This window comes from Somniosus microcephalus, chromosome 12, assembly GCF_052327205.1.
Source record: "Somniosus microcephalus isolate GS21.2 chromosome 12, FLI_Smic_1.0, whole genome shotgun sequence".
NCBI classification, from domain to species: Eukaryota; Metazoa; Chordata; class Chondrichthyes; order Squaliformes; family Somniosidae; genus Somniosus; species Somniosus microcephalus.
This window is the reverse complement of record NC_140998.1, coordinates 8,289,872-8,305,814: the sequence shown is the minus strand read 5'-3', so window position 1 is coordinate 8,305,814 and position 15,943 is coordinate 8,289,872. Positions and strand designations below refer to the sequence as shown.

The window sequence follows — 15,943 nt, the reverse complement described above, 5'->3', positions numbered from 1 at the left end:
CTGACTGTAGTGACACTGCACCATGTGACACAGACCGTAGCGACACTGCACCATGTGACATTGATTGTAGCGACACTGCAACATGTGACAGTGACTGTAGCGACACTGCACCATGTGACACTGACTAGCGACACTGCACCATGTGACATTGACAGTAGCGACACTGTACCATGTGACACTGACAGTAGCGAAACTGCACCATGTGACACTGACTGTAGCGACACTGTACCATGTGAGACTGACTGTAGAGACTCTGTACCATGTGACACTGACTGTAGCGACACTGTACCATGTGACACTGACTAGCGACACTGCACCATGTGACACTGACTGTAGCGACACTGCACCATGTGACACTGACCGTAGCGACATTGCATCATGTGACACTGACTGTAGCGACACTGTACCATGTGACACTGACCGTAGCGACACTGCATCATGTGACACTGACTGTAGCGACACTGTACCATGTGACACTGACTGTAGTGACATTGCATCATGAGACACTGACTGTAGTGACATTGAACCATGTGACACTGACCATAGCGACACTGCACCATGTGACACTGACTAGCGACACTGCATCATGTGACAATGACTACAGTGAAACTACACCATGTGACTCTGACTGTAGCGACACTGCATCATGCGACACTGACTGTAGCGAGACTGCACCATGTGACACTTACTGTAGCGACACTGTGCCATGTGACTTGGACTGTAGTGACACTGCACCATGTGACGCTGACAGTAGCGACGCTGCACCATGTGACACTGACTGTAGCAACACGGCACCATGTGACACTGACAGTAGCGACACGGCACCATGTGACACTGACTCTACCAACACTATACCATGTGACACTGACTGTAGCGACACTGCGTCATGTGACACAGACTGTAGCGACACTGCACCATGTGACACTGACTGTAGCGACACTGCACCATGTGACACTGACTGTAGTGACAATGCACCATGTGACACTGACTGTAGCGACACTGCATCATGTGACACTGACTGCAGCGACACTGCGCCATGTGACACTGACTGTAGCGACACAGCACCATGTGACACTGACCGTAGCGACACTGCACCATGTGACATTGCCTGTAGCGACACTGCACCTTGTGATACTGACAGTAGCGACACTGCACCATGTGACACTGACTCTACCGACACTATACCATGTGACACTGACCGTAGCGACACTGCACCATGTGACACTGATTGTAGCAGCACTGCACCATGTGATACTGACAGTAGCGACACTGCACCATGTGACACTGACTCTACCGACACTATACCATGTGACACTGACTGTAGCGACACTGCACCATGTGACACTGACTAGCGACACTGCACCATGTGACACTGATTGTAGCAACACTGCACCATGTGATACTGACAGTAGCGACACTGCACCATGTGACACTGACTGCAGTGACACTGCACCATGTGACACTGACTAGCAACACTGCACCATTTGACACTGACTGTAGCGACACTGCACCATGTGACACTGACTGTAGCAACACAGCATTATGTGACACTGACTGACATGACACTGCACCATGTGACACTGAGTGTAGCGACACTGCACCATGTGACACTGACTGCTGCGACACTGCACCATGTGACACTGACTGCAGCGACACTGCACCATGTGACACTGACTGTAGCGACACTGCACCATGTGACACTGACTGTAGAGACACTGCGCAATGTAACACTGTCTGTACCGACACTGAACCATGTGACACTGACTGCAGCGACACAGCACCATGTGACACTGACTGTAATGATACTGCACCATCTGAAACTGCTTGTAGTGACACAGCCCCATGTGACAATGACTGCAGCGACACAGCACCATGTGACACTGACTGTAGCGACACTGCATCATGTGACACGGACTGCAGCGCCACTGCACCATGTGACACTGACTGTAGTGACACGGCACCATGTGACACTGCCTGTAGCAACACTGCACCATGTCACACTGACTGTAGTGACCCTGCAGCATGTGACACTGACTGTAGCAACACTGCACCATGTGACACTGACTGTAGTGACACTGCACCATGTGACACTGACTGTAGCAACACTGCATCATGTGACACTGACTAGCGACACTGCACCATGTGACACTGACTGTAGCGACACTGCACCATGTGACACTGACTGTAGCGACACTGCACCATGTGACACTGACTAGCAACACTGCACCATGTGACACTGACTAGTGACACTGCATCATGTGACACTGACTGTAGTGACATTGCACCATGTGACACTGACTGTAGCGCCACTGCACCATGTGACACTGTAGCGACACTGCACCATGTGACACTGACTGTAGCGACACAGCACCATGTGACACTGACTCTACCGACACAGTACCATGTGACACTGACAGTAGCGACACTGCACCATGTGACACTGACTCTACCGACACAGTACCATGTGACACTGACTGTAGCGACACTGCGCAATGTGACACTGACTCTACCGACACAGTACCATGTGACACTGACTGTAGCGACACTGCGCAATGTGACACTATCTGTACCGACGCTGCACCATGTGACACTGACTGCAGTGACACTGCACCATGTGACACTGACTGCAGCGACACAGCACCATGTGACACTGATTGTAATGACACTGCACCATCTGAAACTGCCTGTAGTGACACTGCCCCATGTGACAATGACTGTAGCGACACTGCACCATGTGACACAGACTGTAGCGACACTGCACCATGTGATACAGACTGTAGCGACACTGCACCATGTGACATTGATTGTAGCGACACTGCACCATGTGACACTGACAGTAGCGAAACTGCACCAGGTGACACTGACTGTAGCGACACTGTACCATGTGAGACTGACTGTTGAGACACTGTACCATGTGACACTGACTATAGCGACACTGTACCATGTGACACTCACTGTAGTGGCACTGCATCATGTGACACTGACTGTAGCGACACTGCATCATGTGACACTGACTGTAGCGACACTGTACCATGTGACAATGACCGCAACGACACTGCACCATGTGACACTGACTGTAGTGACACTGCACCATATGACACTGTCTGTAGCAACACTGCACCATGTGATACTGACAGTAGCGACACTGCATCATGTGACACTGACTCTACCGACACTATACCATGTGACACTGACTGTAGCGACACTGCACCATGTGACACTGACTAGCGACACTGCACCATGTGACACTGATTGTAGCAACACTGCACCATGTGATACTGACAGTAGTGACACTGCACCATGTGACACTGACTGTAGTGACACTGCACCATGTGACACTGACTAGCAACACTGCACCATTTGACACTGACTGTAGCGACACTGCACCATGTGACACTGACTGTAGTGACACTGCACCATGTGACACTGACTGTAGTGACACTGCACCATGTGACACTGACTGTAGCGTCACTGCACCATGTGACACTGACTCCAGCAAAACTGTACCATGTGACACTGACTGTAGTGGCACTGCATCATGTGACACTGACTGCAGTGACACTGCATCATGTGACACTGACTGTAGCGACACTGTACCATGTGACAATGACCGCAACGACACTGCACCATGTGACACCGACTGTAGTGACACTGCACCATATGACACTGTCTGTAGCAACACTGCACCATGTGACACTGACTGTAGTGACACTGCACCATGTGACACTGACTGTAGCAACACTGCACCATGTGACACTGAGTGTAGTGACACTACACCATATGACACTGTCTGTTGCAACACTGCACCATGTGACACTGACTGTAGTGACACTGCACCATGTGACACTGACTGTAGCAACACTGCACCATGTGACACTGACTAGCGACACTGCACCATGTGACACTGACTGTAGCGACACTGCATCATGTGACACTGTAGTGACACTGCACCATGTGACACTGACTGTAGCAACACTGCATCATGTGACACTGACCGAAGCGTCACTGCACCATATCACATTAAGAGCAGTGACACTGCACCATGTGACACTGACTGTAGTGACACTGCACCATGTGACACTGACTGTAGCAACACAGCATCATGTGACACTGACTGTCATGACACTGCACCATGTGACACTGACTGTAGCGACACTGCACCATGTGACACTGACTGTAGCAACACTGCATCATGTGACACTGACCGAAGCGTCACTGCACCATATCACATTAAGAGCAGTGACACTGCACCATGTGACACTGACTGTAGTGACACTGCACCATGTGACACTGACTGTAGCAACACAGCATCATGTGACACTGACTGTCATGACACTGCACCATGTGACACTGACTGTAGCGACACTGCACCATGTGACACTGACTGCTGCGAAACTGCACCATGTGACACTGACTGCAGCGACACTGCACCATGTGACACTGACTGTAGCGACACTGCACCATGTGATACTGACTGTAGAGACACTGCGCAATGTGACACTGTCTGTACCGACACTGTACCATGTGACACTGACTGTAGTGGCACTGCATCATGTGACACTGACTGTAGTGACATTGCACCATGTGACACTGACTGTCGAGACACTGCACCATGTGACACCGACTGTAGTGACACTGCACCATGTGACACTGACTGTAGTGACACTGCACCATGTGACACTGACTAGCAACATTGCATCATGTGACACTGACTGTAGTGACACTGCACCATGTGACACTGACTGTAGCAACACAGCATCATGTGACACTGACTGTCGTGACACTGCACCGTGACACTGACTGTAGCGACACTGCACCATGTTACACTGACTGTAGTGAAACTGCACCATGTGACACTGATTGTAGCAACACTGCACCATGTGATACTGACAGTAGCGACACTGCACCATGTGACACTGACTGCAGTGACACTGCACCATGTGACACTGACTAGCAACACTGCACCATTTGACACTGACTGTAGCGACACTGCACCATGTGACACTGACTGTAGCAACACAGCATTATGTGACACTGACTGACATGACACTGCACCATGTGACACTGAGTGTAGCGACACTGCACCATGTGACACTGACTGCTGCGACACTGCACCATGTGACACTGACTGCAGCGACACTGCACCATGTGACACTGACTGTAGCGACACTGCACCATGTGACACTGACTGTAGAGACACTGCGCAATGTAACACTGTCTGTACCGACACTGAACCATGTGACACTGACTGCAGCGACACAGCACCATGTGACACTGACTGTAATGATACTGCACCATCTGAAACTGCTTGTAGTGACACAGCCCCATGTGACAATGACTGCAGCGACACAGCACCATGTGACACTGACTGTAGCGACACTGCATCATGTGACACGGACTGCAGCGCCACTGCACCATGTGACACTGACTGTAGTGACACGGCACCATGTGACACTGCCTGTAGCAACACTGCACCATGTCACACTGACTGTAGTGACCCTGCACCATGTGACACTGACTGTAGCAACACTGCTTCATGTGACACTGACAGTAGCGTCACTGCACCATGTGACACTGACTGTAGTGACACTGCACCATGTGACACTGACTGTAGTGACACTGCACCATGTGACACTGACTGTAGCAACACTGCATCATGTGACACTGACTAGCGACACTGCACCATGTGACACTGACTGTAGCGACACTGCACCATGTGACACTGACTGTAGCGACACTGCACCATGTGACACTGACTAGCAACACTGCACCATGTGACACTGACTAGTGACGCTGCACCATGTGACACTGACTGTAGTGGCACTGCATCATGTGACACTGACTGTAGTGACATTGCACCATGTGACACTGACTGTAGCGCCACTGCACCATGTGACACTGTTGCGACACTGCACCATGTGACACTGACTGTAGCGACACAGCACCATGTGACACTGACTCTACCGACACAGTACCATGTGACACTGACTGTAGCGACACTGCGCAATGTGACACTGTCTGTACCGACACTGCACCATGTGACACTGACTGCAGTGACACTGCACCATGTGACACTGACTGTCGCGACATTGCAGCATGAGACGCTGACTGTTGCAACACTCTACCATGTGACACTGACTGTTGCAACACTCTACCATGTGACACTGACTGCAGCGACACAGCACCATGTGACACTGATTGTAATGACACTGCACCATCTGAAACTGCCTGTAGTGACACTGCCCCATGTGACAATGACTGTAGCGACACTGCACCATGTGACACTGACTGTAGCGACACTGCACCATGTGATACAGACTGTAGCGACACTGCACCATGTGACATTGATTGTAGCGACACTGCACCATGTGACACTGACAGTAGCGAAACTGCACCAGGTGACACTGACTGTAGCGACACTGTACCATGTGAGACTGACTGTAGAGACACTGTACCATGTGACACTGACTATAGCGACACTGTACCATGTGACACTCACTGTAGTGGCACTGCATCATGTGACACTGACTGTAGCGACACTGCATCATGTGACACTGACTGTAGCGACACTGTACCATGTGACAATGACCGCAACGACACTGCACCATGTGACACTGACTGTAGTGACACTGCACCATATGACACTGTCTGTAGCAACACTGCACCATGTGATACTGACAGTAGCGACACTGCATCATGTGACACTGACTCTACCGACACTATACCATGTGACACTGACTGTAGCGACACTGCACCATGTGACACTGACTAGCGACACTGCACCATGTGACACTGATTGTAGCAACACTGCACCATGTGACACTGACTGTTGCGGCACTGCATCATGTGACACTGACTGTAGTGACATTGCACCATGTGACACTGACTGTAGCGCCACTGCACCATGTGACACTGTAGCGACACTGCACCATGTGACACTGACTGTAGTGACACTGCACCATGTGACACTGACTGTAGCAACACTGCACCATGTGACACTGACTAGCGACACTGCACCATGTGACACTGACTGTAGCGACACTGCATCATGTGACACTGTAGTGACACTGCACCATGTGACACTGACTGTAGCAACACTGCATCATGTGACACTGACCGAAGCGTCACTGCACCATATCACATTAAGAGCAGTGACACTGCACCATGTGACACTGACTGTAGTGACACTGCACCATGTGACACTGACTGTAGCAACACAGCATCATGTGACACTGACTGTCATGACACTGCACCATGTGACACTGACTGTAGCGACACTGCACCATGTGACACTGACTGCTGCGAAACTGCACCATGTGACACTGACTGCAGCGACACTGCACCATGTGACACTGACTGTAGCGACACTGCACCATGTGATACTGACTGTAGAGACACTGCGCAATGTGACACTGTCTGTACCGACACTGTACCATGTGACACTGACTGTAGTGGCACTGCATCATGTGACACTGACTGTAGTGACATTGCACCATGTGACACTGACTGTAGAGACACTGCACCATGTGACACCGACTGTAGTGACACTGCACCATGTGACACTGACTGTAGTGACACTGCACCATGTGACACTGACTGTAGCAACATTGCATCATGTGACACTGACTGTAGTGACACTGCACCATGTGACACTGACTGTAGCAACACAGCATCATGTGACACTGACTGTCATGACACTGCACCGTGACACTGACTGTAGCGACACTGCACCATGTGACACTGACTGTAGTGACACTGCACCATGTGACACTGATTGTAGCAACACTGCACCATGTGATACTGACAGTAGCGACACTGCACCATGTGACACTGACTGCAGTGACACTGCACCATGTGACACTGACTAGCAACACTGCACCATTTGACACTGACTGTAGCGACACTGCACCATGTGACACTGACTGTAGCAACACAGCATTATGTGACACTGACTGACATGACACTGCACCATGTGACACTGAGTGTAGCGACACTGCACCATGTGACACTGACTGCTGCGACACTGCACCATGTGACACTGACTGCAGCGACACTGCACCATGTGACACTGACTGTAGCGACACTGCACCATGTGACACTGACTAGAGACACTGCGCAATGTAACACTGTCTGTACCGACACTGAACCATGTGACACTGACTGCAGCAACACAGCACCATGTGACACTGACTGTAATGATACTGCACCATCTGAAACTGCTTGTAGTGACACAGCCCCATGTGACAATGACTGCAACGACACAGCACCATGTGACACTGACTGTAGCGACACTGCATCATGTGACACGGACTGCAGCGCCACTGCACCATGTGACACTGACTATAGTGACACGGCACCATGTGACACTGCCTGTAGCAACACTGCACCATGTCACACTGACTGTAGTGACCCTGCACCATGTGACACTGACTGTAGCAACACTGCTTCATGTGACACTGACAGTAGCGTCACTGCACCATGTGACACTGACTGTAGTGACACTGCACCATGTGACACTGACTGTAGTGACACTGCACCATGTGACACTGACTGTAGCAACACTGCATCATGTGACACTGACTAGCGACACTGCACCATGTGACACTGACTGTAGCGACACTGCACCATGTGACACTGACTGTAGCGACACTGCACCATGTGACACTGACTAGCAACACTGCACCATGTGACACTGACTAGTGACACTGCACCATGTGACACTGACTAGTGGCACTGCATCATGTGACACTGACTGTAGTGACATTGCACCATGTGACACTGACTGTAGCGCCACTGCACCATGTGACACTGTAGCGACACTGCACCATGTGACACTGACTGTAGCGACACAGCACCATGTGACACTGACTCTACCGACACAGTACCATGTGACACTGACTGTAGCGACACTGCGCAATGTGACACTGTCTGTACCGACACTGCACCATGTGACACTGACTGCAGTGACACTGCACCATGTGACACTGACTGTCGCGACATTGCAGCATGAGACGCTGACTGTTGCAACACTCTACCATGTGACACTGACTGCAGCGACACAGCACCATGTGACACTGATTGTAATGACACTGCACCATCTGAAACTGCCTGTAGTGACACTGCCCCATGTGACAATGACTGTAGCGACACTGCACCATGTGACACAGACTGTAGCGACACTGCACCATGTGATACAGACTGTAGCGACACTGCACCATGTGACATTGATTGTAGCGACACTGCACCATGTGACACTGACAGTAGCGAAACTGCACCAGGTGACACTGACTGTAGCGACACTGTACCATGTGACACTCACTGTAGTGGCACTGCATCATGTGACACTGACTGTAGCGACACTGCACCATATGACACTGTCTGTAGCAACACTGCACCATGTGATACTGACAGTAGCGACACTGCATCATGTGACACTGACTCTACCGACACTATACCATGTGACACTGACTGTAGCGACACTGCACCATGTGACACTGACTAGCGACACTGCACCATGTGACACTGATTGTAGCAACACTGCACCATGTGATACTGACAGGAGCGACACTGCACCATGTGACACTGACTGTAGTGACACTGCACCATGTGACACTGACTAGCAACACTGCACCATTTGACACTGACTGTAGCGACACTGCACCATGTGACACTGACTGTAGTGACACTGCACCATGTGACACTGACTGTAGTGACACTGCACCATGTGACACTGACTGTAGCGTCACTGCACCATGTGACACTGACTCCAGCAAAACTGTACCATGTGACACTGACTAGTGGCACTGCATCATGTGACACTGACTGTAGTGACACTGCATCATGTGACACTGACTGTAGCAACACTGTACCATGTGACAATGACCGCAACGACACTGCACCATGTGACACCGACTGTAGTGACACTGCACCATATGACACTGTCTGTAGCAACACTGCACCATGTGACACTGACTGTAGTGACACTGCACCATGTGACACTGACTGTAGCAACACTGCACCATGTGACACTGAGTGTAGTGACACTGCACCATATGACACTGTCTGTTGCAACACTGCACCATGTGACACTGACTGTAGTGACACTGCACCATGTGACACTGACTGTAGCAACACTGCACCATGTGACACTGACTAGCGACACTGCACCATGTGACACTGACTGTAGCGACACTGCATCATGTGACACTGTAGTGACACTGCACCATGTGACACTGACTGTAGCAACACTGCATCATGTGACACTGACCGAAGCGTCACTGCACCATATCACATTAAGAGCAGTGACACTGCACCATGTGACACTGACTGTAGTGACACTGCACCATGTGACACTGACTGTAGCAACACAGCATCATGTGACACTGACTGTCATGACACTGCACCATGTGACACTGACTGTAGCGACACTGCACCATGTGACACTGACTGCTGCGAAACTGCACCATGTGACACTGACTGCAGCGACACTGCACCATGTGACACTGACTGTAGCGACACTGCACCATGTGATACTGACTGTAGAGACACTGCGCAATGTGACACTGTCTGTACCGACACTGTACCATGTGACACTGACTGTAGTGGCACTGCATCATGTGACACTGACTGTAGTGACATTGCACCATGTGACACTGACTGTAGAGACACTGCACCATGTGACACCGACTGTAGTGACACTGCACCATGTGACACTGACTGTAGTGACACTGCACCATGTGACACTGACTGTAGCAACATTGCATCATGTGACACTGACTGTAGTGACACTGCACCATGTGACACTGACTGTAGCAACACAGCATCATGTGACACTGACTGTCGTGACACTGCACCGTGACACTGACTGTAGCGACACTGCACCATGTGACACTGACTGTAGTGACACGGCACCATATGACACTGTCTGTAGCAACACTGCACCATGTCACACTGACTTTAGTGACCCTGCACCATGTGACACTGACTGTAGAGACACTGCACCATGTGACACCGACTGTAGTGACACTGCACCATGTGACACTGACTGTAGTGACACTGCACCATGTGACACTGACTAGCAACACTGCATCATGTGACACTGACTGTAATGACACAGCACCATGTGACACTGACTGTAGCAACACAGCATCATGTGACACTGACTGTCGTGACACTGCACCATGTGACACTGACTGTAGCGCCACTGCACCATGTGACACTGACAGTAGCGACACTGCACCATGTGACACTGACTCTACCGACACTGTACCATGTGACACTGACTGTAGCGACACTGCGCAATGTGACACTGTCTGTACCGACACTGCACCATGTGACACTAACTGTAGTGACACTGCACCATGTGACACTGACTGTCGCGACATTGCAGCATGAGACAGTGACTGTTGCGACACTGCACCATGTGACACTGACTGCAGCGACACAACACCATGTGACACTGACTGTAATGACACTGCACCATCTGAAACTGCCTGTAGTGACACTGCCCCATGTGACAATGACTGTAGCGACACTGCACCATGTGACACTGACTGTAGCGACACTGCACCAAGTGACACAGACTGTAGCGACACTGCACCATGTCACATTGATTGTAGCGACACTGCACCATGTGACAGTGACTGTAGCGACACTGCACCATGTGACACTGACTGTAGCGACACCGCACCATGTGACATTGACAGTAGCGACACTGTACCATGTGAGACTGACTGTAGAGACACTGTACCATGTGACACAGACTGTAGCGACACTGCACCATGTGACATTGATTGTAGTGACACTGCACCATGTGACAGTGACTGTAGCGACACTGCACCATGTGACACTGACTGTAGCGACACTGCACCATGTGACATTGACAGTAGCGACACTGTACCATGTGACACTGACAGTTGCGCAACTGCACCATGTGACACTGACTGTAGCGACACCGTACCATGTGAGACTGACTGGAGAGACACTGTACCATGTGACACTGACTGTAGCGACACTGCACTATGTGACACTGACTAGCGACACTGCACCATGTGACACTGACTGTAGCGACACTGCACCATGTGACACTGACCGTAGCGACACTGCATCATGTGACACTGACTGTAGCGACACTCTACCATGTGACACTGACTGTAGTGACATTGCATCATGAGACACTGACTGTAGTGACATTGCACCATGTGACACTGACCATAGCGACACTGCAGCATGTGACACTGACTAGCGACACTGCATCATGTGACAATGACGGCAGTGAAACTGCACCATGTGACTCTGACAGTAGCGACACTGCATCATGCGACACTGACTGCAGCGAGACTACACCATGTGACACTTACCGTAGCGACACTGTACCATGTGACTTGGACTGTAGTGACACTGCACCATGTGACACTGACAGTAGCGACACTGCACCAAGTGACACTGACTGTAGCGACACTGCAACGTGACACTGACCGTAGCGACACTGCACCATGTGACACTGACTGTAGCGACACTGCACCATGTGACACCGACTGTAGTGACACTGCACCATGTGACACTGACTGTAGCGACACTGCACCATGTGACACTGACTCCAGCAAAACTGTACCATGTGACACTGACTATAGCGACACTGTACCATGTGACACTGACTGTAGTGGCACTGCATCATGTGACACTGACTGTAGTGACACTGCATCATGGGACACTGACTGTAGCGACACTGTACCATGTGACAATGACCGCAACGACACTGCACCATGTGACACCGACTGTAGTGACACTGCACCATATGACACTGTCTGTAGCAACACTGCACCATGTGACACTGACTGTAGTGACACTGCACCATGTGACACTGACTGCAGCAACACTGCACCATGTGACACTGACTCGCGAAACTGCACCATGTGACAATGACTTTAGCGACACTGCTTCATGTGACACTGACTGTAGTGACACTGCACCATGTGACACTGACTGTAGCAACACTGCATCATGTGACACTGACAGAAGCGTCACTGCACCATATGACATTAAGAGCAGTGACACTGCACCATGTGACACTGACTGTAGCAACACTGCACCATGTGACACTGACTGTAGTGACACTGCACCATATGACACTGTCTGTAGCAACACTGCACCATGTGACACTGACTGTAGTGATGCTGCACCATGTGACACTGACTGTAGCAACACTGCACCATGTGACACTGACTGTAGCGAGACTGCACCATGTGATACTGACTGTAGTGACACTGCACCATGTGACACTGACTGTAGCAGCACTGCACCATGTAACACTGACTGTCGCGACATTGCAGCATGAGACACTGACTGTTGCGACACTGCACCATGTGACACTGACTGCAGCGACACAGCACCATGTGACACTGACTGTAATGACACTGCACCTCTGAAACTGACTGTAGTGACACTGCCCCTTGTGACACTGACTGTAGCGACAATGCACCATGTGACACTGACTGTAGCGACACTGCACCATGTGACACGGACTGCAGCGCCACTGCACCATGTGGCACTGACTGTAGTGACACGGCACCATATGACACTGTCTGTAGCAACACTGCACCATGTGACACTGACTGTAGTGACCCGGCACCATGTGACACTGACTGTAGTGGCACTGCATCATGTGACACTGACTGTAGTGACATTGCACCATGTGACACTGACTGTAGTGACACTGCACCATGTGACACTGACTGTAGCAACACAGCATCATGTGACACTGACTGTCGTGACACTGCACCATGTGACACTGACTGTAGCGACACTGCACCATGTGACACTGACTGTAGTGACACGGCACCATATGACACTGTCTGTAGCAACACTGCACCATGTCACACTGACTTTAGTGACCCTGCACCATGTGACACTGACTGTAGTGGCACTGCATCATGTGACACTGACTGTCGTGACACTGCACCATGTGACACTGACAGTAGCGACACTGCACCATGTGACACTGACTCTACCGACACTGTACCATGTGACACTGACTGTAGCGACACTGCGCAATGTGACACTGTCTGTACCGACACTGCACCATGTGACACTAACTGTAGTGACACTGCACCATGTGACACTGACTGTCGCGACATTGCAGCATGAGACAGTAACTGTTGCGACACTGCACCATGTGACACTGACTGCAGCGACACAGCACCATGTGACACTGACTGTAATGACACTGCACCATCTGAAACTGCCTGTAGTGACACTGCCCCATGTGACAATGACTGTAGCGACACTGCACCATGTGACACTGACTGTAGCGACACTGCACCAAGTGACACAGACTGTAGCGACACTGCACCATGTCACATTGATTGTAGCGACACTGCACCATGTGACAGTGACTGTAGCGACACTGCACCATGTGACACTGACTGTAGCGACACCGCACCATGTGACATTGACAGTAGCGACACTGTACCATGTGAGACTGACTGTAGAGACACTGTACCATGTGACACAGACTGTAGCGACACTGCACCATGTGACATTGATTGTAGTGACACTGCACCATGTGACAGTGACTGTAGCGACACTGCACCATGTGACACTGACTGTAGCGACACTGCACCATGTGACATTGACAGTAGCGACACTGTACCATGTGACACTGACAGTTGCGAAACTGCACCATGTGACACTGACTGTAGCGACACTGTACCATGTGAGACTGACTGGAGAGACACTGTACCATGTGACACTGACTGTAGTGACACTGCACTATGTGACACTGACTAGCGACACTGCACCATGTGACACTGACTGTAGCGACACTGCACCATGTGACACTGACCGTAGCGACAGTGCATCATGTGACACTGACTGTAGCGACACTCTACCATGTGACACTGACTGTAGTGACATTGCATCATGAGACACTGACTGTAGTGACATTGCACCATGTGACACTGACCATAGCGGCACTGCAGCATGTGACACTGACTAGCGACACTGCATCATGTGACAATGACTGCAGTGAAACTGCACCATGTGACTCTGACAGTAGCGACACTGCATCATGCGACACTGACTGTAGCGAGACTACACCATGTGACACTTACCGTAGCGACACTGTACCATGTGACTTGGACTGTAGTGACACTGCACCATGTGACACGGACAGTAGCGACACTGCACCAAGTGACACTGACTGTAGCAACACTGCACCATGTGACACTGACAGTTGCAACACTGCACCATGTGACACTGACTCTACCGACACTATACCATGTGACACTGTCTGTAGCGACACTGCAACATGTGACACTGACTGTAGCGACACTGCACCATGTGACACTGACTGTAGCGACACTGCACCATGTGACACTGACTGTAGTGACACTGCACCATGTGACACTGACTGTAGCGACACTGCATCATGTGACACTGACTGCAGTGACACTGCGCCATGTGACACTGACTGTAGCGACACAGCACCATGTGACACTGACCGTAGCGACACTGCACCATGTGACATTGACTGTAGCGACACTGCACCTTGTGACACTGACTGTAGCGACACTGCATAATGTGACACTGACTGTAGTTACATTGCACCATGTGACACTGACTGTAGCGACACTGCACCATGTGACACTGACTAGCGACACTGCAACATGTGACACTGATTGTTGCAACACTGCACCATGTGATACTGACAGTAGCGACACTGCACCATGTGACACTGACTTTAGTGAACTGCACCATGTGACACTGACTGTAGCAACACTGCATCATGTGACACTGACTGTAGTGACACTGCACCATGTGACACTGACTGTAGCGACACTGCACCATGTGACATTGACTGTAGTGACACTGCACCATGTGACACTGATGGTAGCAACAGTGCATCATGTGACACTGACAGTAGCGACACTGCACCATATGACAT

General features: G+C 50.7%; 1 protein-coding gene across 1 annotated transcript in view; it reads left to right on the top strand.

The window, feature by feature from the left end:
- Nucleotides 1–15,943, top strand: part of esr2a (estrogen receptor 2a) — a 450,714-nt gene that overhangs the window by 381,973 nt on the left and 52,798 nt on the right. The gene's annotated exons all lie outside the window — the stretch shown is intronic.